The 25,801-nt window shown below is 34.3% G+C and overlaps 1 protein-coding gene across 2 annotated transcripts in view; it reads left to right on the top strand.

Moving 5' to 3' along the window:
* Positions 1-25,801, top strand: part of LOC115450478 (angiotensin-converting enzyme-like) — a 219,965-nt gene that overhangs the window by 156,738 nt on the left and 37,426 nt on the right. For both annotated transcript variants that reach the window (XM_037441097.1, XM_037441098.1), the window contains one exon: positions 181-214. The gene's annotated coding sequence lies outside the window, so the exon portion shown is untranslated. The remainder of the gene's footprint in view (positions 1-180; positions 215-25,801) is intronic.

The following is a 25,801-nucleotide window of genomic DNA, read 5'->3' as shown; positions in this document are numbered from 1 at the left end:
GGAAAAACGTCTAAACCATTTTTATTTCGGAACAGTGCGCACAATTTTTATTTCCAGAAAATGGCGGCGTCTGAAACAATAGCTTAGCTAGTACGCGCCGAAATTTTGTTTCATGTGATATGTGGAATTATTTCGTTATGTATTGTGAAAATATATTCATAAAATATTGTTTTTTTACAGGTACTGCAAATCATTACAGCACGCATTTGTACCGGTACGTATTATTAGATTTTTTTTCTAATTAGGAATATTTTATGCATATCGCCAATATCGTAATCGCCATCGTCTTGACGATATTTAATTACAAACTGTTGTATAGAAAAAGTTTTCTGATTAGCTTCAAGTGTTTTAATTTAATACTATTACAGACATTATTGTACGACTTTTGTAGAAATTGAAAAATTTTGTCATGTTTTAATGTTCCCATATACATATACTAACAAATAGTATGCATTTGATTAACTTGGATGTTCATTCGGATGAAATTATCAACATTTTCTTAGTTTTATTCGATTATAAACCAGATATATATAAACTAATTTCAACGCGCTCACAATTTTTAATTACTATTTAATTCCTGGACGCATTAGGAACCGTTTAGCTCTAGTATAAACACAGTTTCATTAACTTAATCTAAACTAATGTTGCAATCTGAATGCTAAGCATCAAACAACTTTAATTTGGACTATAAAGCGGTTAATTTAAGCGGGCACGTTCAGGTAGATACTCACATCAATACAATTTTTACAGAGTAAATTATTATTTATTAAATATTATAATATTTAAAAGCAGTGACAGCCTAGTTGAGAGTGAAATGGACTGCTGAGACGAATGTCCACAGGTTCAAATACAAGGGCTCGCATCTGTGACTTTTCTAAAAGTTATGAATATATTCTTTGTGAATATTCATGCGCCGGTTATTGACTCTGTTCATACGTGAGCATTGCGTTGTCATGACGACTGACGTAAATTCCCAGACACTTCACACACGCACCATGTCAATGTGTTGTACGCTAGCTTTAGATAATCACACTATAATATTTATAACATGTAAGATACTCTATCTCCAGGACAAAGGGTCCAAATTCTGCCCATTAAAGGTGGTTCATGTGAGAAAGGAATAAATATGGCACCTCAATGTGATATGCAATTTAATGTAGTGTTTAAGTTTAAACAAGCCTGAGCTTTTATTTACCTTGCAAAGTGACTTCACTGCAGTTGATGATAGAGTAGGGTCAAAATAAGATATCGATTGACGAGATTTTCTCTCGCAAGTCGACATAATTATGCCGGCTTGTTTTTAAATTCATTTAACACGAAGCCATCCGCTTGTCTTTTTATAAAAAAAAGAGCACGGTTCAGGATCTGAGCTGACCGAACGAAGCACGCTCCGCTGAATTCACCAACTGTGGAATCTGTCATTGAAGAATGGTGCACAAGTCGCTGGTAAAAAAAAAAGGAACATAAAGTTATATGTTTTCGTAAATTATGCATTCTTAATTATTTTCGCTAAACGCCATAACAGTGAATACAAAATCTGAAATACATAGAATGTCGACGAACTCTAATTTGGATTAGAATGCGGATTTAAAATTTAATCACTCTTATTGGAATGAACTTGTTCCAAGCGAGATAATAGGGTAGTTTACTACTTTTTAAACATTGTTTTATCTAATATGTATGTCGTACAAAATCTAATGGAACAGAATATTCAAAATCCACGTAATAATAAATAAATTATGTATCTTTTATATTTGGTAGAAGTAGTGTCTGGCAAGTAACAGTAATAGCAAACGATGACGTCACCGGTCTTCACTAGTTATACTGCTGCGTACGTGAGAAAGAAATAGCGTCATAACCCTACCACGTTCTCACTTTTGCTCACAATTATATTTCAAATCTAAATAACTGTTTTATTTAACAATCAATTGTGATGCTGTTTTCACAGAATAATTTCTTTTTCGTGTTAATTTCTGTTACATATAAAGTTATGTACAAAATGAAACACAAGAAACTGCCTTTTTGAAGAGCTGGTATTTTTACAAAAATACTAGTATGGTGAACGTTAGAGTAAGATGTTATTACAATGGAACTTAAAATATTCACGACTCGGTAGGTACATAACAAATTCCACATAAAAGGCCGCCTTAACAATCTATAAAACGTTAATAATGGAAATGTCTAGACTATTCCAAAGTCTATACCTTATTTTTGTAAGCGAAAAATAATTCTAGCCACTAACTTAGTCATACTGATTGTCTCGTGTTGAATAAAGACCTAAATTGTATTAATTTGTTAAACAAAAGACAAACAAAGTTATTTTTCTTTGAGATTTTGCAGCGGTGACCCTTGTTTTTCAAATATTGTTTTGTAAGCAAAAACGCGAACTCAATTTTAGTAATGTCATTTGTATGCGCGATACACCTGGGTAGATTTTTTTGAATGCAATATTGTGTTAATATTATTATGGATATTGTTCTATTATACAAATTCCAATAGTAATTTATATTGCAAGAATACTTTTTCTTTATTGTTTTAAAAATAAAGGTGTTTGAAATCTAAGTTTTTTTTTATCGTTATTTAGTACTGGATTTTTATCCAAGGATATGTCAAGCCCATAATATTTTATAGGTTAATTACAGATAATTGTAAACTATAAACACAAAACGATATAATAGAAAAATATGTAGTAGAACTGAGCCCTGACAGTAGCTACTGAATTATATTATTTGACAAAGTCTAGTTTAAAAACGACAATTGAGACAATAAAAATAACAGTAAAATATTATCATAAAATATATATAGGTAGATTTTATTCGTAGGGGACCTTTTATCCTACGCCCTCAACTAGCTTTGAATTATATTTATCCACTCATAAGTTCTTGCAAAAAAAATTAGTGATGCCCAAAATAACTTTATACCTACATACGTATTTACTTATTTGAAAATAAGCTTTTGCACGCCGCTTCAGTGTATAAGTTTGTACAGGATGAAAGTCCCGCTATATATTTAGCCGGAATAAAAATGGCCTATTTCCTTCCCAGGGTCTCAAACTATCGGCATACCAAATTTCAATGAAATGTATTTGGTAATTTTTGAGTTTATCGTGTTCAGGCAGACGTGGTGGGGGACATTGTTTTGAAACGTAAGAATTCAAAGAAAAAAAAACGTAGATTTTTTCATTTAAATACGAGTTCACATCACGCTTATTGTTGATAAAGCTTTGTACCACCTACATTCACATATTGGCAAACGTATGGTTATCATTTTCGTATGAGCAGAATTTTTATTTATTTAGTAAAAATGGAATTTAAAATTTTCACGTTAAAAATTTTAAAATACAATATTTCTTGGTACTCTTTATTTATCTTTCAGAATGGAAATTTTTATTAAAAAAATAAATGATGTAAATATATGTTATTCAATTTGTTTAAAAAATATAAAACAACCTTATAATAGCGGCTTGTAAAATTGTATACGCGCCACCTAAAACCTACCTACCTAAAACTATAATAATAATATCAGCCCTGTATCACATACTTGCCCACTGCTGAGCACGAGCCTCCTCTACTACTGAGACGGATTAGGCCTTAGTCCACCACGCTGGCCTAGTGCCGATTGGTAGACTTCACACACCCTCGAAATTCCTATAGAGAACTTCTCAGGTATGCAGGTTTCCTCACGATGTTTTCCTTCACCGTTAAAGCAAGCGATAATTCACAAACAATACACACATAATTTTTTAGAAAAATCAGGGGTGTGTGCCCCTTGGGTTTGAACCTGCGGACATTCGTCTCGGCAGACCGTTCCACAACCAACTAGGCTATCGCCGCTTTAAACTATACTATCTACTAATTATCAAACTTGCGTTCGAATATGGCAATTATAAATATAAATTATAGTAATATCAGCCCTGTATTATATACTGTCCCACTGCTGGGCACTTAGTCCACCATGCTGGCCTAGTGCGGATTGGCAGACTTCACGTACCCTCTAAATTCTTTGAGAATTTCTCAGGTATGCAGGTTTCCTCACAATTTACCGTTAAAAAAACGATAATTTCCTAAAGTATACACACATAATTTTAGAAAAGTCAGAAGTGCGTGCCCTTGGGTTTTGAACGAGCAGTAAATTATCTAGACAGTGCGTTCAGCTCCGAACCAGATTATCGCTTACGGCTATTATACACTCAAATAAGAGTTTTTCAATGTTTAACATCGAAACAAATCATAACAAAGTTACAATAGCAATTACATATAATATTGTTAGTCTGACTGAATTCAGTTATGCGGACTAACAAAAGTACACATCAAATATAATATATGCAGAACGCTTGGCGGCAATCCAAACGCGCCCGAAAACTAATAATTTGGATGTAATTTCATTCAAATACAAGCAGTGTATAGTACTTGCAAATTGGGTACTTAGACATCTCATTAAAGTAAGTACACGCTTATATGATAAAGGATCTTTGTAATCGCTTTGAAGTGCATATTATCTGTTAATTGATATAATTAAAATGTATGAGACATTTTATACATATTAGTTTCATTATGTACACACATTGGCGTTAAGCGTGTAGATTTGGCAAGAAAATTGTGGTTGTATGATGGTGTGACTTTAATATTAACAGAAAAGCCTTGTAAATAAAATCTTTCTTACTTAAAGAATGTTAGTCTTGTTTGCGTTAATATTAACGTTTATGAGTCAGGTGAAAGGTAAGTATTTTAGCCGATCATATGTCTATACATATTATAAAACAAAGTCCTTTTTTCTGTCTGTCTGTATATCGATTTTTTTTCAAAATCTACTTAACTGATTTTTATTAAATTTTTTATGGAGATATTTAAAGACCCTGGGAAGGTGATAGGCTACTTTCTATCCCGGGAAAATATTTAGCGGGTCTTTTATCCCAAAAAACTTCTTCACGCGGGCGAAAGCTAGTAGATCCAAAAAATAATGCTTTTTATTCATAGGGTATGATTATAGAAAACAAATTCGATTTATTTGCAAACGGTGCCGATTGCACTTAATAAAACATCACTATAACATCTGAATTCAGTGATGGCTGTTGGCAAAAGCCAGCTTTGAAGAGAAAGCAAGCGACGCATTGTGATAACTGGTCACAAACGCACTGAAAATTTACTAGAGATCTACTCGAATGACCAGTATTTCGCTTAATAATTTGCTTGCTATACGGATTCATCAATCGATTTAAAGCGCTTTTGAACGGTTACATCAATTTTCTCTATCAAAAGCGCTTAATTTGCAACAGCGGTGCGAATTTCTCAACAGTAAAGCTATTTGAATACTTATCTCATACATACTTTATCTGCATTCAGAAAAAAACATTCCTCATACTTATTTATCGAATACTCAAACTTTCGTTCTATACTAATGTATACAGAGATCAAACTCGAAATTCAGTTATACGCCGCTACGCCAGTCTTCAAAATAAACGTTCGCTATCTAAACAACTAGTATTAAGTAAATCCTGCACCGAAACTCGTACAACTGTCCATGTATAAACAAGGCTTTAGAACTACGTGGAAAACAATATTCGAACATGGTAATACAGCTTTACATTCGGCAACTTCTGCAATACCATCGGTTATCTATGTAAAACAAACTTTAGTCGCGAGTTATGTTTGTACGTGTTTTCAAAATGGGTATTTTTTTCTGACAGTATGTTTTTCCTTCGCGTAATTTTCAGTTTGTGTTTTGTATTAAAATATATAAAGGCAAAAGGTAACCTTATCTTATATCCGTTATTAGAACCAAAAATATAAGTTTCTATTATTTTAAATCGTGTAATCTTTAGGCCCTTGACATCAGGGGCCTTATTCTCTATTCCGCACGTTATTTTGACAGTGTGTAACAAGCACGTAACACAACGCGTCATGTTTAGTACTATAGAAATTTGGCTTACAGAATACCATTCCACACACATTTCTCGAAGATAACATGACACGGCCGCGTTACGCGTTTACACTGTCATACAAAATAAGGGCCCAGATCTAATGACAAGCGACTCGGAAGTTTTGTACGCGTATCCTACAGAGCCGAAAATGTCAATTTTTAAAAGATAATCTGATGCAAAGAAATATGCCCTTTTTAAAATATCGCGGCATATTTAACAGAAATAAAAAATTGAGACAAACGTAAATAAACCTAAAAGGGAAGCAGTTAGGTATCGGTTTGTATGGACGCTTCGCCACTGGTATGGCTCGTAAGTAACCGGCTTACAATGTCGCTATGTTCAAAACACGATGCGATGCGTCAACAACGCCTTTGACATCTGAACACACCGTAATTGTACGGCGACTACTTACTAGCAAATGGTCGGATACGCGTACAAAACTTCCCATTCACTTGTAAGTAGCCTCGTGGGCAAAGGGATATGGTGTTAGTAATAGGCAATAGTTCCTGATCTTTATAATGAGTACCTACTCTTTTAAGAACTATTTAAAAATATAAATTTCCACTCTTAACATTTATTCTAATAGTTAAAAACTCTAATGACTGAAATATCAACAATGTAAAGCAACTAGGAAACCATTAGCACTTAACAAGATATACTAGCAAAAAAGCTCTCGGATAAATATCATTAAACTATCGATTCTAGTTACAAGTCATTAGTCGTGGCAAAAACTCTCAGGGCCCTTATTCTGTATGATAGTGTTAACGCGTAACGCGGCCGTGTCATGTTATCTTCGAGAAATGTGCGTGGAATGGTATTCTGTAAGCCAAATTTCTATAGTCCTAAACATGATGCGTTGTGTTACGTGCTTGTTACGCACTGTTAATAACGTGCGGGATAGAGAATAAGGCCCCAGGGCTTGAAATTCGTATACTAGGCTAACGATACATTCACACTATGCAAAGTATAAAGTTTAGTTCACACGTAAACATAATGTATGGTGCAAGTAAAGTATGAGCTGATAAAATCTGCTAATATTTTAACAAAGCAGTGTGACGGAATATTTTTCTTTTTAAGATAAAGATAGAATATAAAGGAAATGAACGCATATGAATAGTAATTTGCTGGTGTTTGTATATATGTATTTATCTGAACATCGACCACCATACACAAGGTGTAAAACCCACCATAGTGGTCTACGTATGTGTGTCGCGTTCCGATCAGTTCGTGTACATCTGGTTTAAAAGGCCGGCATAATTATGGCGACTGGCGACGGTTAATGCTACTCAACTACCCAACAGGTGCAATGGGAACACTGCTGCGCCCGTATAAAAAGAAAATATTACCAGCTCGAAGAAAAGAAGTTACTTCATTAATTATAACAGACTCATTAATAGCTCGTGTATATAGTTTTCTATAATACAGAATATACTTCATTAATGGTGGGAGTATTATGAACTGTCGAAGAACTTTTAATGTTGTAATTTTGAAAGAAATTAAAGTGCACAACTCAGTTAAATTGAGTTATGTTCAAATTAATAAAGTAAAGGTATTAAAATTATGAAAATTGTTTCAACATCTGCATCACTTAATGCTTTGATGATTAAAATAATGAAGAGTAATTTATTTTGTAATGGCTTTTAGGCGTGGTTGTTACTGCTTAAAGTTTTTATGAAAGAACATTGTTTTTGATATGAAAATATTCATGCCTATAGCATACTAATTTAGATAGGTATTTGCCAAGGAAGGAGGCAATGGATGTTCCTTTTAAATGTGGTTTGAAGATCACGAACGAAACGAGATACACAGTCGTGCCAGGACCGTAATTATAAAAGAAACCTTCATAAGAATACATTTTGAATAGAAATATGACTAACGAAATAATTTATTGTAAATTTTTTATGCATGTAATAACTTTGTATTGTTATAATATCATTTTAATTATTTATATTTATTAACAATTTTATTATTATTTTTATTATATGTTTCATATTAGTATCAAGAAGTCTCTAAATATTTTATTCTAACATAAATATTATTAACATTAATATTTACGGGTAATGATTTCTCAAACCTATGTATATATACAGAAATCTTTCATCGTAATCTTTAAACAGTAGTCAAGATTTCAATGTTTCTGACAGGATCAATTTAGCACCGTTAAATAATAATTATCAATTGACCACGAGAATATGTACTCTACAAACAGTTTTTGCTTTATTTTCCAATTTGTCTGAAGCTTGCAGTTTGTTATATTTAAATTTTATTATATTTAATTCTTTAAATTGTTATATTTTCTTAGTAACGAAGGCAAAATGTTCTATAATTGCATGAAAGCCAACCGAGAGTTTATAATAGACCCCATTTATAAAACGTTAGTTTTACCATTGCTTTAGCTCACGGTAAATATCATACTCAGGATATAAGTCTATAAGAATCAGAATCAATTTAGTTTCCTATTAGTCAATAAATGTCCACAATGAAGCACTATTTATAATAATAATAATATCAGCCCTGTATTATATACTTGCCCACTGCTGAGCACGGGCCTCCTCTACTACAGAGAGGGATTAGGCCTTAGTCCACCACGCTGGCCTAGTGCGGATTGGTAGACTTCACACACCTTCGAAATTCCTATAGAGAACTTCTCAAATGTGCAGGTTTCCTCACGATGTTTTCCTTCACCGTTAAAGCGAACGATAAATTCACAAAGAATACACACATGATTTTAGAAAAGTCAGAGGTGTGTGCCCTTGGGTTTTTGAACCTGCGGACATTCGTCTTCGCAGTCCGTTCCACACCCAACTAGGCTATCGCCGATTCACTAAAGCACTATTTAGTCTAGTCCTAAATCCAAATATAAAATATTTCATTTATAATATTTAAACACTTTCATGATGTCAAGTATATCATGACTAGGTACAGCATGGCTCTGATATCACTTGCTTGTCATAAATGGAAACTAATTGGGGTCGCTGAGGTCACTTTGAAGTGCAACGTGGGGCATTTACTTACCAAAGTTACACTGAAACGGACTATATTACGTTATAGTTTGAGGATTGATGAACTATCATAACTCTACTCTTCCTTTCAATGTTGTGAAGCCGTCACGGGCAGCGTGGGCCGTAAAGTATCTTAAGTTCAAAACTATCAGTTTAGTTCGATACAAGTACAAAATAATACGAAGTCCCAACAAGATTTTGCATGGAAGACACTGACAACTCTGCATGGCTTAAGATATGTTTTGATCAATTTTTATTAAAAAGGCGTAAATAAATACTAGTATTATTGATATTAGCAGAAGGTTGAAAAAAAAAAGTTTTACAACACAGTTTTTTAGACAGCCTATTATAATCAAAATATTAAATTTCAATAACAATGAAAACTAATTCAACAAAGTCTTGCGAAGGTAAATTTATATACATTTATAAAACTATCTGTTCTGTTCTATAAAATCGAATATATAGCAGAAGGTGAAGTAAAAGGCTTGCTCTTTTTTGTAAAAGCGATAATCGCGTTACCGACAGAGGTTCGTGGCTTATTTCATTTTCTTTAACATTCGTTTGTACGGGAAATGAAACGCTTATTTCAACATCCGGTGCAATAACAGTACCGGGCATATGGAGCCTTTGTAGGTGGTATCAATTAATAATTTTATACTGTGACGTAGATCATTTATATCTGTGATGTTTTTAAACTCCATTATACGTGCCCTGAAGATCTGATATTATTCAAATTATACATTTTTTGGATTTTATCGCGATTTTCATATTTTAATTTTCTTTCATTTCGAGGACTGCAGCCTTCGTGGTCACGGAGCGGACTATGGTGTTGGTCATCCGAAAAGTCAAAGTTACAATATTTACCTACAGTTTACAATAATTATATTACAATTATGTTTATTTATATATTTTTTTAATTTAACATATATTGCGGCTGTTCATAAAATATAAGCTACATTTCTGATGACCTAAGAGAAGCAAATAATAAACAAGGTTTCATAACTAATACGAGTACATGCAAACAGAATCATTTTTTAATACATGAACCTAAGACCCACTTTCCTTTCTTTCGTCTTTAATCTTATCCGATGTTTGTTTTCCACACAAACGTTTCCACGTTTTTCAAACACTGATAAAGTTCATCGAAACGAGATTTTAATAGAACATTAATTTTCCTCATGCCTTTTCAATGTGTACTTTTAATACTTTAACTATTTGATTATTAAAATAAAATGTGCTATATATTTAAATTCAAAATGAAATATCTTATAAATTAAAAAAAAAAAACTACTGATTACAATCATAATGCATAAAATTTTTTGAACATGGTCTTCATACAGGTTTTTTTTCATAATTCCCTTTAAAATATTGAAGATCTAGCATACTCTCGTGATGTTTCCCTTCACCGCACACCGCTAATTTATCACTATTAAAATAACAACACTTCTCATTAGTTGATGCTAAATACCGAACAAAGTTTTTGTAATGAAGTTTAAAATTTACGATCCTGGCCCGCCTGCATCTAATTGCTTCCTCCGATCTGCTGCAGATTGTCTGTGCAGTGCTGAATTTACTAGCAACAATCCCTTCGGGGATTTCACGGATGTAATTTATAACGTTTGGTTGACAAAGGCAGGATGGAAAAGTGGCTGGGGTTGGTGACCCAATGAGGACATTGGAGGGAAGTCGAATAGAATTTCGACTGACGAAAGATGAGTGGGGTACGCGACTCAATTATGCCGGCCTGTTGGAACCGGATATACACTGCCTGATCTCGGAACGCGACACATTATCGTGGGCCACTATGGCGGGTTTCAACACCATGTGTACGGTGGTAGCTATCCGGGCGAATATAACATATATCCAACAACCAGCATTTGACAGATCTTTAAATATACACTCGGAGTCGTCGCTTTTGGAACGCAGTTTAAGGTGATCCAAAAACTCTGTCGACAGAAATGTCTGCAGAGCCGCACACTGCATACAAATATGTTTTTAAATTGTCTCTGAAAACAGTTTAATTCAAATTCTAATATCGGAATGATACAATGAATGCCCCATAGACAAAAAACTTCATCTATTTTCGCGCCAAGAAAAAACACATCGCATGCAAGTTTATATTCACACAAGAGCATTCTAAAAGTTTTCAAACACAAGGATCGTACTCAAATAGCAAAGTAGCTCGATAGGTTGCGAACTCCAAACTTCGCCGGATTTTCAGACCGGGGCAAAAATCCGGGTAATCTCCCCGGAGCGCGGGCTTTGCCCGGGGGAGCGAAAGGCTGCGACTATCGCCGATACATTCCGGCTACGTTTTAGCTTTTTCTTTATTTGTAGCCGGTTTGAACGGATGTGTGCATGCTCCTTAAGAAGTTACTGTTGGAATATTTGTATCGTATGGTGAATAGAATAGGGCTTGAAATGTAGGTACTCTGTTGTAGTTCGCTACTATGTTTCTGTATTTATTATATCTATGTTCTTTTACAAGGCCGAGGATACTAAAATATATTATGTTCTCAGCATCAATTTTTATTGGCGGATGTTTTAAAACCGAATTAGTCGTAGACCAAATTTTAAATGAAACAAATTTCTCACATATTCAGGGTTATTTTGACATCGCGTTAATAAATGTAAACACATACTAATCTACTTGGAAATAACACTTTACAATAAGTTACTTGAGCCGTAGATGTAAAATAAAAAAGTGTATGTTTCGAACAAAATAAATATTAATAAAAAGTAATTTTAATTTTACGCGCCCTAAAGCCACTAACTAGAGAGAATTTGCTGCAGTGGCAACATCATACCTTCAGTCTGAAAAACACCCACGCACACGCCATATTCGCAATAAACTACAAAATGCACAACAAATCAGAAAACTAAAACCAGGATTTTGTTCGGCCTATCCCAGTATTGCATCAATTTAATAGCATCATAAGTAAGCGGCGATAGCCTAGTTGGTTGTGGAACGGTCTGCCGAGACGAATGTCCGCAGGTTCAAATCCCAAGGGCACACTCCTCTGATTTTTCTAAAAAATTATGTGTGTATTCTTTGCGAATTATCGCTTGCTTTAACGGTGAAGGAAAACATCGTGAGGAAACCTGCATACCTGAGAAGTTCTCTATAGGAATTTCGAAGGTGTGTGAAGTCTACCAATCCGCACTAGGCCAGCGTGGTGGACTAAGGCCTAATCCCTCTCAGTAGTAGAGGAGGCCCGTGCTCAGCAGTGGGCAAGTATATAATACAGGGCTGATATTATGATTATTATTATTAATAGCATTATATTATCCGCCCTAACTCAAACCTACCATAATACATATCTAACATATTATCTTTATTAAACTAATAAATACAGATGGCGACTGTATTGTTCCGTAACAATGATCTATGCCAAAGCTCTTAGTATGCACTACGTGCTGAGTTGGTGAGTTCTGACTATATAAAGGTGGATTTTTCGTTTAGAATATCCGAGTGAGGTAGACCCCAAAGACGTAACACTTCCAGGACAAATTTACGTCCACATAGTGTCTTTATCAAACTGTTAGGGCGAATGCACACTACCATGTTTTAATGTTTAGGATGGAACATTGTTTACGAAGAGGAAAGATATCTTCTAAGATAGAATCAAATTCGTGTGAACGTATGTATGATGACAGTGTGCGCTTTTCCTTATATAAATGATTAAAAGTTTTCGGGGTGGTCCTAATAATACATAGCTAGATGTATAATTATTTTTACATTGGTTTAGAATCTTAAGTGTTCTCCTCCTCATTGTGTCAAAGACAGTTCAACTTTCATACAGTATTCATTACATGAATAATTTAATAACACTTAGTTTAAACGCTGGCTGCACCGACAAACAGTGAATATATCAAAATGTCGAACCGAATTCTAATGAATTCGGATCGCTAACACTGTATTTGAGTATGTAGAGTAACAATTCAATAGCAAAGCTTAGAGCGTATGATATTTAATAAGACAGCCATAATATAATATAGCTAGGCGAATATTATTGGTGGTAGGTCTCTCACATGTGAGAGTCCGCCTGGGTAGGTACCACCGCAATGTCTCTATGCCGGCAAGCAACAGTGTGTAGTTACTGTTGTCTTCCCGTTTGAAGGACATTGTAGCCAGTGTAACTACTGGACGTAATAAGACTTAACATCTCATGTCTCGCGAGCGCAGTGGAATACCAAACAATATTATATAATTCAAGGTATTTCTATAGTTTATGGGCGGTCGTATCGCTTACCGTCAGGCGAACGGCAAGCTCGTCTCGTCATTAAAGCAATAAAAAAATACTATATGATAAATTTATTTTTTTCCCATTGCTTGAGTAATTCAAGAAACAAAAAGTATAATATTATATAATATTAAAATATTTTAATTTTAATAACACGAAACATGCCTCAATCACACTGGTGTAAATATTATACAAATGATCCCTGTTGAGGTACATTTGATTGTAAAGGTCTTCCCATACTTCGTTCTCTTGTCATAATTAACATCGTTTCGAGTTTTCGGAATTGACACGCCTAAATCAATGTCGTTCATCGAAATTAAACAGAACTAGAATAGAAATTGTAATTATAACATGTCTATTTGATATTCATAAAATCTATAGACCGCGCCGTTGTAATTTGAATTTCAGTGGAATATTTTAATTAATGCTCCATATATTTTAGTAGTAAATTATTTTGAACTAGCTATTGCTCGCGGGTTCGCCCGCGTGATGAAACTTCATAGCGCGAGATGTACGATGCCAGCCCCATCAAAACAATGGTATAAAAAATGTTTTATCTGTCACGGCTAGACTGAACTGCCTGTACCACTAGAGAGGAGACAAACTTCATCAGATGTTTGAAGCCTAGGTGATTCCCGAACCTAATCGATATTGTATTTGTTTCTTTGTCTAAAAGTGGGTATGTTATACTCTGTTGACTATTTATTTTAAATATTTAATATAGATTTTGTATTCATTATTATATATTCTATATATAAATCTTGTAGCAAAGGCCTTTTCATACCCCTGTCAATATAATTAAATTATAAATAAATATTTTTAACCATACATAAAAAGTTTCATAAATGTGATATTAGAGCTCCAAAAAGTGAATTGAGAGACCGTTCCGCACTTCACAATTTAATTTATACGTTTCTCTCAAATAAAATGTATAGGATTTCGTGTAATATAATTATCTTGGCTTCGAAATTCCTTTATAATGAAACTGTAGAAAATGTTATTTCTAAGAAAAGTAAATTTCTGGCTTTTTCACGAATCCCTTGGTCATCAATGTCCTTTCCTTATTTGATTTGCTTGAATTCAGTAAAAAGCACGTATACTGTACCTTCTATTAACTTTATTAAGGTAACGGTACGCAAGCGGCTTTACCCCAAATTGCAATGTCGAACATTGGTGTAATGTAACGCAATTTGTAAAGCAAACCGTGGACCGTTCAGAATATCAGCCTCTTGGTACAATTTGTATTTATTTTTGGCAAGAATATCTGTATTCACGATTTATGAGTTTTATGAGTTTATTTATTTAGCTATATTTATTTGTAGTTAGTGACAAGTAATTTTAGTTGTACAACGTGCTTTTACATCAAAGTGTTGATAAAGGTGTGTTTAAAGGTGAACGCATTCCCAAAGTTTCTGAAACGCGTAGTAGGCTGCAATTGCACGCATGCATTCCAATTGCGCCACACACATTACTTAACACGTAATTACTTTCGGAACGCGTTTGCCAATCTAAACACACCCTAACATTTCTCGATATGTATACAAACCAGTAACTACAGTAACTTTATAGTTAACGTTAATCGCTTAATAAACCAATACCCTATCAAGGTTAGTTGGGAACTTGTTAACTCCTCTATAGAAACTTACGCCCACTTTATATCAAGAGCGTTCTGACGTCACGATCAATGAAATTAACAGTAAACCAGTTTGATTGCTTAGATTATAGCCAATCAAATAAAATATACCCTAGTTAATTAAATTTAAAATCGCTATTTCTCCATCGACGGTATCAGAATGTTAATCTCGTCGTCCAATATCTCGAGGGATTCGATATTTTCGGGAGTAGTTAGTATTGATTTAGTTCGTCGACCAGCCCAATGATAACTCTTGCGTGTATCTTATTTTTATTTTCGATGGTCTTCATATTTGGTAAATGAATTTGTCATGACATTACTGCTCAGCTTATGCTCTGAGTCTATCCGTGAATTAGGCAAAACTAGTAACATTTACATACATCTATCCTACAATATAAGAGGCGATTCTACCACTATATCGGGCACTAATTCTACCGCTGTTAATGCTGTTGTTCTACCGCTGTTGTACATTTAACAAAAATCAGTCACTTAAGTGCTGCCTGAGGAAATTGAACCCATTTCTCGGTTCCCTGTCCAAGTACACTGCCATCGGTCCAGTGAGGTGGCAGCAAAAGCCGTATTAAGAAATCAATTGCACTTTTGAGAAGGAACTCATGTAAACATTTGCGGCATTGAACCATTTAATAAACAAAGGTTTAGTTGTAATTTAAGAGCTTGTCCTCAGCTATAAAGCGATATGTAATAACCAAAACTCATTTGTCAAAATCTTTAAATATATTGTGACTTCAATATTAATTGGCGTTTTTCTTGATATCTGTTTATGAACTAGAGACAACCTTAAGATGCTGACTTTAATTTGACAGTATCTCAGTTGATATCGCACTTCAGAGCGACATTAAGTTGTATCTAATACGGCCCTATGAATAACAACTTCCATTTTTAAACAGCGCCGACGGATTAAAACATGTTATGACGTCAATCCTAATAGACCTTCTTTATTAACCAAGATGACTTAATATCCCTTTATCCGACACCATAATTACCTGGATTAGAGCTAACTGAAGCCTCAAATCTCTTATTAAACAACATCGAACTAAATCAACGAGCATCAACGTAAACAAGATTTATGTGACTATTCAATGAGCACGTTCGATATAAAGCTGTATCGATGCTGAATTAGGAAATACGGCTATAGTAACATCAACCAGCATTGTGGGTATTTAAAACTATGGACTTTAGAGGTTTTATTTATGAACCAATCTCGCTTTTGCGTAGGATCTTAAGTAGACGTTTAAGAAATTGACCTATTGAATAAACGATACTTGAGCTGTCAATTGATCGCTTGTTGCCAGCTGAGTTATAGCTATATAGTAAACAAAACACAGCTGCTAAAATCAGCCATATGCTATGACTTAAGATATCATTTGAGATATTGATAAACGATTGTTATCAGAGCAATTCTTTACTAATAATTAATTGAATACACAATGGCTTAAATTTTAATGTAATGACGTGTAAAAGTCCTTCCTAATTTCGATTATACATGTAAAGCGCTTATTTAAGTTATCTATAGGTGGAGGCTTATTGTCAGCAATTTGTTAGAATATATTGTTGTATAATTGTAAATTAGTCTGTAAGCCTTCCTAAAATGAAATAAATAAATAAATAAAATTGCTAATATCTATTTATTAAATAGTGACGATCGTAAGATGTTGACTTTAATTTGACAGGGCGAAATGAGTTGCATGTATTAATACATCCTCAGGTTCCGCAACACGCAAATCAATTATAAAAACGTTCCAAATAACGCCAAAACGACCGTTCTTAATTTCTCCCTTTATTTTTGTATTTTTTTACAAATGTTTGTGGCCAAGTATATATTGTAATAATAAGTGTTTCCTTTCTTTCTTTGTCGTTCACATATTGCTGAAGCATATTTAGTTCAACACTACAACTTTCGTTGTAACCGCCAGAAATATACACTTGACACTGTTTTCACGATGGCATAGGTGTCTTGTGTTACATCCATGTTGAGGTCTCGGGTTCGATCCCGGGTAAAACAATATTAGCTTTTTCTACTCAGTTTCAGCGCGGAGTCTAGATTTCTTCGGGTAAATGGCAAAAGCTCGCCCCTTTTACCTGGGACCTAATATAGCTGTTTTATTTTCTATTTTTTGATGTTATTATATGTGTGTATTACAATAAAAAATATATGAAATTACTAATAAAGTTATACACCTATTTAAGTTTCTTTAAGGTTTGTAAGATAATGTCATAATAATTATGTACTCTACTTTTAATTTGGTATAAATAAAAAAAAATGTGTTACTCTGCCGACTACTGAAGAAGGAAAGTCGTGATTGTATGAATGAATGTCACTAAAACATAAGTCCTCGTTCGGATATCAACTAATTGTTCCAAATTACCGAGCTGCTGTTTGCGGCTGATCCACATCGGGTCCAGGGATTACCAGCCGAACAGAATTGATTGGTTTATGATAACCGATGACACAGTTCCAGATTTACTAGTTATTGCTCTCATCTATTTGGTTTACCGTTTGGTTGAATTGGACCTGAAATTAGACGCATTTAATGTGGTTTACCAATGAACAGTATCGATACCAAATGTTTGTTTATTTTTTTGACATTGAAATGAAACTATTTTTATGGATTTAACGCCGTCTTTTTACCGTAGTCCGCACCGTGAGTACGAAGCCTGTAAAGTATTCGAAACGTCGGGAGAAAATGTTGATAAAATTTGTTAACAACTGTTTTATTTCAATGTCGAGTATTCGTGTAAACATAAGAAATCATTATATTTTCTTAGTTAAACATTTATGAAATAGTAACATAGCATTAATAAGGTTACTCAATAAAAATGTTTATAACTTGTCAAAGAAAGGATTTTGTTTGTATATTAAGCCTTTGTTAATTTCAAAATATATTGATGCGTACGTACTTTATGCGTTATTAAATTAAACATCTTAAATTTAAATTATTATTATTTTTATCCGTTTAAGAAGCACTGGATTTACGTATACATTTAGTCATTAGAAATCCTAACCAAACGTTAACGCATAACTTGCATTGCCAATTGCATTAGTTTGAACGCAAAACATCTTCGGAATATTGCCTGTTTGCTTGTTTACTGCACTATATTCTACCAATCTTAGTATAAATCAACTTAACCATCTTAGTTTGTACGTTGTAAATACGTCAAGCTACACATTATTGTTTACATCAAGATTATGCATGTGTTGGAAGCACCCACAAGAGTACTTACCATTGTATAATATCATCCCTGTATACTATTCCACTGCTGGGCACGGGCCTCCTCTACAAGTGAGAGCGATTAGGCCTTAGTCCACCGTGTTAGCGTAGTGCGAATGGGTAGACTTCACCCACCCTCAGAATTCCTATAGAGAACTTTTCAATTATAAATTTTTCCTCATGATGTTTTCCTTCACCGTTAAGCAGACAGTAATTCACAAAGAATACATTCATCATTTTAGAAAAGTCAGTGTTGTGTGACCTTGGGACTTGAACCTGCGGACATTCGTCGCAGCAGTCCATTCCACACCCAACTGGGCTATCGCCGCTAAACTGTTTCAGATAAATAAACAAAATTTGCTTAAAGGTAACCCTGCTTGTTTCCTGACCTACACTAAACATCTAACGTATTGTATTTCACAATCCTATATCTCATATAACCTAAGTCAGGGAATTAGATTTCACACTGTCCCTGTATAACGCTCCGTCAAAAGAATTGTTCAAAATCCAAAGTATTACTTGTAAAAACCAACATGCAGTTAGAGTTATCGCCCCTTGTCCCATGACCGAGTTAAAAGCAATTTTTACAAACTTGTTACTGAATCCAGTTTACACGCACCTTTTCAGCTTTCAACACGCTGAACGTCATTTATGCTTAACTTCGACCGTCATGAATCATTTATCGGCCGGTTGCGTCAAAGAGGGTGGGTTGTGAAAGATTCAAACGCCGCGCCGACCCTGCGTGCCCTGCGCGTAAAGAATTCACCAAGTGCCGAATTATAATACATTACATCACTTTATCCGCAAAAAGCTGTCTCATTTTTGCGCATTTAGTAAATATAAGTGAACAGGTCTCCTGGGATATAAAACTTAAATTTTGGTATGAAGTCGTTTATAAATAACGACCTGAATCACTTTTTTTGATCCATCTGAATCTGAATCGGAATCTGAACAAAGTATTTTTGAGCTTACAAATTATTTATTTTGAATGGTTTATTCTCAGGATCAGATAGAATATCCAGGTGTTGTTAATTGAATACGGACCAAGTAATCTGAATAATTAAATCGTATGAAAATATATTAATCAAATTAAAACATCACAGGCGTCCACGATTGTTTTAAATCACACTTAATTCGAAAGCGTCTGTCAACTTCACAAAGAAAGTTATTGCCTTTTGTATGGCTTAAAGCGCAACCCTACGTCAAGTGTACTCGAGTTAGTTATAAAGGATTATATGGAGACATCCTTGCGGAAATTGCCGTTCGAGATAAGCTGCTCGGGACTTTATTATGTTAACTATGAGGTTTTAATACGCACCTGTTTTAACTGTTGTAATTTATTTGAATTTAAATTTCACCTTTCTCAACCCACTGTACACAAAATTATTAATTTAATAATACATCTAAAGTATGTTAAGTTCTGTTTACATAGAACCTTAAAATACTTTGGACGTATAGCCAGACGCGAAACAGACAACCTGGAAAAGTTGCTCATGGTCGGAAAGTTGGAAAGGAAGAGACCACGAGGATGAAATCCCAAAAGACGGATAAACCAGGTATCGAATGTGTTAAATGACTCTATTATTGCAGCACTTCATCAGGCGGAAGACCGAAGCCGATGGAGAGATATCACCAGGAAGATAAGTAATTGAGAGTCGTGATCCTCAAAAATGAACCGACTGGAGAAAGAGAGAAATATCTAACAGAGGTTATCCCACTCTCACACCATTGCAACTCCTGCAAGCATTATAGACAGTGGCATGCATATAATTTCGAGCACTGAAGATCTGCAAGTTTCTAAGAGCAACTATATCTTTGCCATGGTATCATTATACCTTTCGAATTTTTCACAAATTAATAATTATTGAAAATTCAGATTACAATCAGAAATTTCAAATGCTATTTGATACTTTAATATTAGTACAAAAAAACTTCGGTTCCCATATGGAACAGTATTGTATTCTTTCTACCCCAATAAATCCTTTATAAACAGCAGACTCAAATCCAGTTGCTAGCGATCAAATTATTAATAAGTCAATAAGGGAGAAAAGAATCTAGGCTTACTATGAAGAGAATATAATAAAAGGACGAAATTCAATGGGAAATCTTTATTGTCCGTTTGTTTACCGAAGCCTCTTGTAGCGTCCTTTATAAATGTGATTGATACCGTTTCTTTATGAGCTCTTATATCACAATGGGTAATAATATTTGAAGCAAAAGCATTTAGAAAAATATTTTTGTTTGATTATTGTTTTTGTATATTAAACCTTATAGAACCATTCGTTTAATTTTAATTTATAAAGGCTGCTAAGTGGTAACCATATTTTCTTTTGCTTATATATGGCTATTAAATAGAAAGTAGTAAAGTTTTAATTTAAACAATTATTATATTTGCTACCCTAAATCTTTATTGATACAGATTTTTTTAACAGAATGACTCGTAATGTAGACCTTAAAACTACCACTAATTAGGATGAAACAGTCATAAAGAGGACGACGAAAATGTGAATCATAATATATTTCAGCGTTAAAACTCCTCTTTATTCTATTACCTACATACTAAAAGTCCAAAGTGAAATATTGTAGTAAATAAATAAACTCAAGAGAAACTCCGCGACAATTATTGCAGCGAGATGTGGCCTTTTGTCGCGTCGTGGAGTCCCCTCTAACAAATACGGGCATGAGTTTGGCTAAAAGTTTTCTTTTGAAAGAATGAGGCCATCGGAGCAGGTAAGGTTCACTCGTTGAATGACAAATAGTTTTATCGAATGAATAAGTGGGTTCCATTTGTAAAACCACGGGTGATTTGAGGGAGGGAAACATTTTGTTAATGTACTAACTAACGATTTATTTGTGACTATGTATTATCGGAAATCGTACGCCATTTTCCCAAAGATCCGTTTCCCAAATGGCAAGTTGCACATGGTTGGCTTCAAAATTTCAGTTAGTCTAAATATATATTCTTATCTCATTAGCCTATTTAAATTTAGTTAGGTAGACCATTGCTTACACCTTTCAAGATAAAAATTTGAGATCTTGTAGATAACTTCACCAATTTTTAAATAAAAGCTAGTAAATTTCACATTTTTTAAATTCATCTTTCCACCTTAATTTGTGCGGCTGAACATGAACTAAAGTATCATAAAAATCCGCTGCTTATTTAAGATATTACAAAAGTCCAACAACAGTCAACGAAAACAAAAAACCCGGACAACGTAAATATCCGTGCGGATGACTACAAACAAAACGTCTCACGGCGAGCTTTTACAATTAATTTTCACATTTTCCCTGCAAACTGCTAGAGCGAATTCAAAGGTGGCAGTTATTACACTATGATTTATTGATTTCGGATTATCTGCGTGTTCTTTGTCAGTCTCAGAACTGGGTGAGTTAGCGCTTTCATTTATTTGAATCAATTTGCTGAATATTTTTACAGTAATGAAATCTTCTGACGTCTGAAAGATGCAATTCGACTGACATTTCTAGATCATTTTTGTTTTAAAATTTGATTTGCTCGGGGTTCATGCTGTGAATCGATTCTTCGCGTTGAATTTATTATTCAACAAGCGATCGTTGATTTGTTTCTTAATATAAAAAGATGTTACAAATCAAATCAATCAACATTTCTTATATTATACTTGTCTAGTGGTGACCACGTTGCAGTACTATAATAATGAAACCAGCCCTGTTATATATACTGTCACAATCCTGAGCATGGGTCTCCTCTACTCCAAGAGGGTTTAGGTCTTAGTCAACCACACTGGCCTAGATCAGATTGGCAGACTTCATACACTTTAGAAATTCTAATGTAGATTTTTTTGGTAGAATTGATATAATTATTTTGGAGGTTCTTTTATGGTGAATTCTTTCTTCGTTAAGGTAAACAATAATTGATAAATATTACACACATAATTTCGAATAGTCAGAGGTGAGTAAGTGCCTTGAGTTATGAATCAGCAGACCGTCGTCTCAGCACTCCGTTCCATTTGCAACAAGGCTATCGTGCATGTGCAGTTAGGCAGTTGCAGTAAGGATTATGTAGTTCATAATTCAAAATCAGGCGATGGTGGGATAAGTGCTGGTTTAAAAATTATATTCATAAAGGTAACATCAACAGTTTATGTGCGTGTGTAGAGGAGTATTTTAGTAAACATAATAACCTCCGTGCGTTTCGTGATGGATAGGTTACGCGTGAAAAAATAACGAGGAAATAGCCTCGTTCCGCAACTTCATAAACGCTATGTCATTGTTATGAAGGCGTATTGCGTTAATCATTTATCTTTACTTTATGTCTTTCCCGAGATTGAAAGTGTTTTTAAAGCACTTTAAAAGGAGTTTATAGTTCGGCGTAATAGTCAAATATAAAGTGGCTTTCATTGTTTAAAAAAAAAACCAAGAGCTAAACTATCATCATCATCACCATCAATCGCAGGATATCCGCTGTTGAAAATGAGCCTCCCTCAAATATTTCTAGATCGCTCTTTTGAAAGCGGACAAATGACCTAATAAAAGTCGCAGGAGCTGAATTATCCTCTGATTGAATTCAAAAGTGAAATTAATAATTGTTTTATAATACAATTAGAAATCGTTACTCTGGTATGTTTTAATTTATCCCGTTAATAAATTTTCTCTAGCCATTGAATAGTCGACCCTAAAAATAAATATTTTTACATTTTTAAAATTAATTTTATTCATAAAACGAATATGATCTGTGAAAAACCCAATGAACTTCTAAATTGTTTTGCAGTAGACTTGAAGGTTACAAAATTCTTTTATATAGAATAGAAAAGTCAATATAGAAAGACGTTTATTACTCAACCTGCATTTTGCGAATTGATCTAGAAAACTGATAAACCTGTCCAGTCAAGAGAAATTGAAAATTCAATATCTTTGAGGATTTCAGAGAATGCAATATCTGTATATTGGCGTACTGATAAATAAAAATCGCTTTCGCCTAACATTGGCTTATGTACTTACTTATTCAAATCATGATACAACATATTGTCATAGATGACACTAATTCTATAAAAACAATTGAGACAGGATTTAGCGTCACGCTGATCATGAGCGCTGACGAGCTAATATGTATAGTTGCTTAAGAGGCCTTTTTGAATAAAGCCGACCGCTCAGCGCTGGCGAGCGTCGGCGCTGACCATCGTACGCGTGCTTCTGCGTTCAGTGAGCATTTTATTCGCGGCGATCAGCACGATACAGGAACGTCGTCAGCGCTGACAAACTGCGCAGTGTGCTGTCAACGCCGATGGACAGCGTGGCTCTAAAACCAGCCTGTGTCTAAAGATACGTAGCGTAAATTATGTCAATAATTGAATGTTCAGTAATTATTTTTTTATGCGTAGTTCAATTAATCAGCTTGAATTCAATTTCAAAATCAATATTTTAAATACATAACAATTTTGAATAAATACACACGAAAGTTTGGAAAAAAATATCTGGTTGAAAATATAGGTAAATATAGACATATCCGGCTGAATTTTAAAACTAATGTAAATAATCTTCCTGCTTTATTTAAATGCGAACATTTTTGATGTTCAAACATTCCTATCTATTGGAACGAGTTCAACTTCTACAGAATTTAGTAACACAGATTGTAGATAATAACTCTTAAACCGACTTAGGTTTTGTTTTATAGTTGGATTCAAACTTATCTGGAGTAACGGGTATCGAAATTCAGCACCAATGAAAATGCGTTGTTTGATACAAATGACATATTCATTGATACCTTTTAACTTTCAATATTAATAAATCATCAATCAAACCATTCCTTTTGAAACTATTTTTAACCATTTAAATGACGAATTCTACAAAGCCCTCTTAAACTGATTGCACATTTTTTTTATAAGGGCACGAGAGATTTCCTCCACTAAACCTGATGATAAGTCCAGTGAGTAATATTGATTGCACATTGTTTTTTATACGGCAAAGTTACCTCACTACACCTGATGGTCAGTGGAGTGAGGCTCAATAGAATGTCGACTGATATGAGATGATTACCTCTCGGCAGTTGACATAATTATGCCGGCCTATTGGAACCGGATATAAACAGACTGATCTCGGAATGCGACGCTTACGTGAGCCACTATGGAGGGTTTTAACACCTTTAGTACGGTATTCATTAACCGGGCGGATATTTAAAATATATCTTACCAATAAAATATATCCTACCACCAGTAAATAAAATATATAGCAAAGAGCAATAGAAGGAACATGAACATCATCATTTATTCTGTTTTCTATTATCGTTGAGGATGGTCAAAAGGTATCTTGGGTACGACCCTTGTTTTAATCTATACAAATATTATAAAGCTGAAGAGTTTGTTTGTTTGAATGCACTAATCGCAGGAGCTAGCTACTACACTGATTTTGAAATTTTTATCACTAATAGGAAACTACATTACTCCCGAGTGCTATAGGCAAATTTTTATCCCGGAAAAACTTCACGCAGGCGGAGCCGCAAACAAAAGCTAATATAATACAAAATCCTTTCTAAAACATTTTACAATTTATATCCTTACCGAAGATTTACTTTGTAAACTGCGTATTGTAACAAGATCCACGATTGATGCAAGAAACAACAGGATTACTAAGTATTAGTGGGTGTAACGTGATCGCGAACTCCAATAAGTAGCAACTTAATCTTAGTATAGTCTAAGCGGCTTGACGTATCTTCTAATTAAGCAAATGCTGCGTAAAGCAAAGCCATGGTGTATTAAGAACTCGAATAATATGTTATTTACAGCAGATTAGAAGCAGATAATTACTGAAATTAAAACCTTGTTCATCCATCCATCCTCCATCTTTTGTTCCAAAATGCCCTATGCCCACTGGTGGTAGATCTCTCATATGTGAAAGTCCCCTTAGGTAGGTACCATCGCAATGTTTGTTTCTCCCGCAAATCAGCAGTGTGTAGTGCACTGTTGGGGTTCCGGTTTGCAGACATTGTATCTAGTGTAATAACTAGACATAATAAGAATTAACATCTCATGTCATAGGATAGCGAGCGCTGTCAAATACGAAACAATAGTGTGCAATTGAAGGTGTTGGATGGTGTTTCTGCTATTTATGGGCGGTCGTATCGCTTACCATCAGGCTAACGGCAAAATCGTCACGACATTCAAAGCAATAAAAAAGAAAAAAATGGATCATGTCTTCACTTTCCTCAAAAATAGGCAATGTATCTCAGATTCTTTATATTCATACGCAACTCATGTTAAGGAGACACAAAGCGACCCGACCAGTGACTGTACTCAGTATTTAAAGCTAATGAAAACTTAGTCCTTGACCAAAGTCCCGAGAATGTCTATTTTTCCTTTCTGCAGTAATCCAGAAAATTCCGCCAGCTTTCATAAAACATTAGAATAGCACTCGAAATTTTATATCTTTAAAATTTTAAATGGCTATACTTTTTCAAAAGTTGAATTTACTGAAACAGACATAAACTTTGAGAATTTATAATTTTTCGTTCTGTCACATTCCTATATTTACATAATATTAGCGACCCGCCCCGGCTTCGCACGGGTGCAATGCTGATACTAAATACACTACAGAAAAACTGTGAACGTTGTATATAAAAACAAAATCGGCCCGCTCTGGCTTCGCACGGGTATAGCATAACAAAATAACAGTATTTCTCCACTATTTAATGGATGTTATTATACATATAAACCTTCCTCTTGAATCACTCTATCTATTAAAAAAAAACGCATCAAAATCCGTTGCGTAGTATTAAAGATATAAGCATACAAAGGGACATA

The sequence above is a fragment of the Manduca sexta genome, chromosome 21, assembly GCF_014839805.1.
Source record: "Manduca sexta isolate Smith_Timp_Sample1 chromosome 21, JHU_Msex_v1.0, whole genome shotgun sequence".
NCBI classification, from domain to species: Eukaryota; Metazoa; Arthropoda; class Insecta; order Lepidoptera; family Sphingidae; genus Manduca; species Manduca sexta.
Note: the sequence above shows the minus strand (reverse complement) of the source record. Positions and strands in the feature narration are given on the sequence as shown.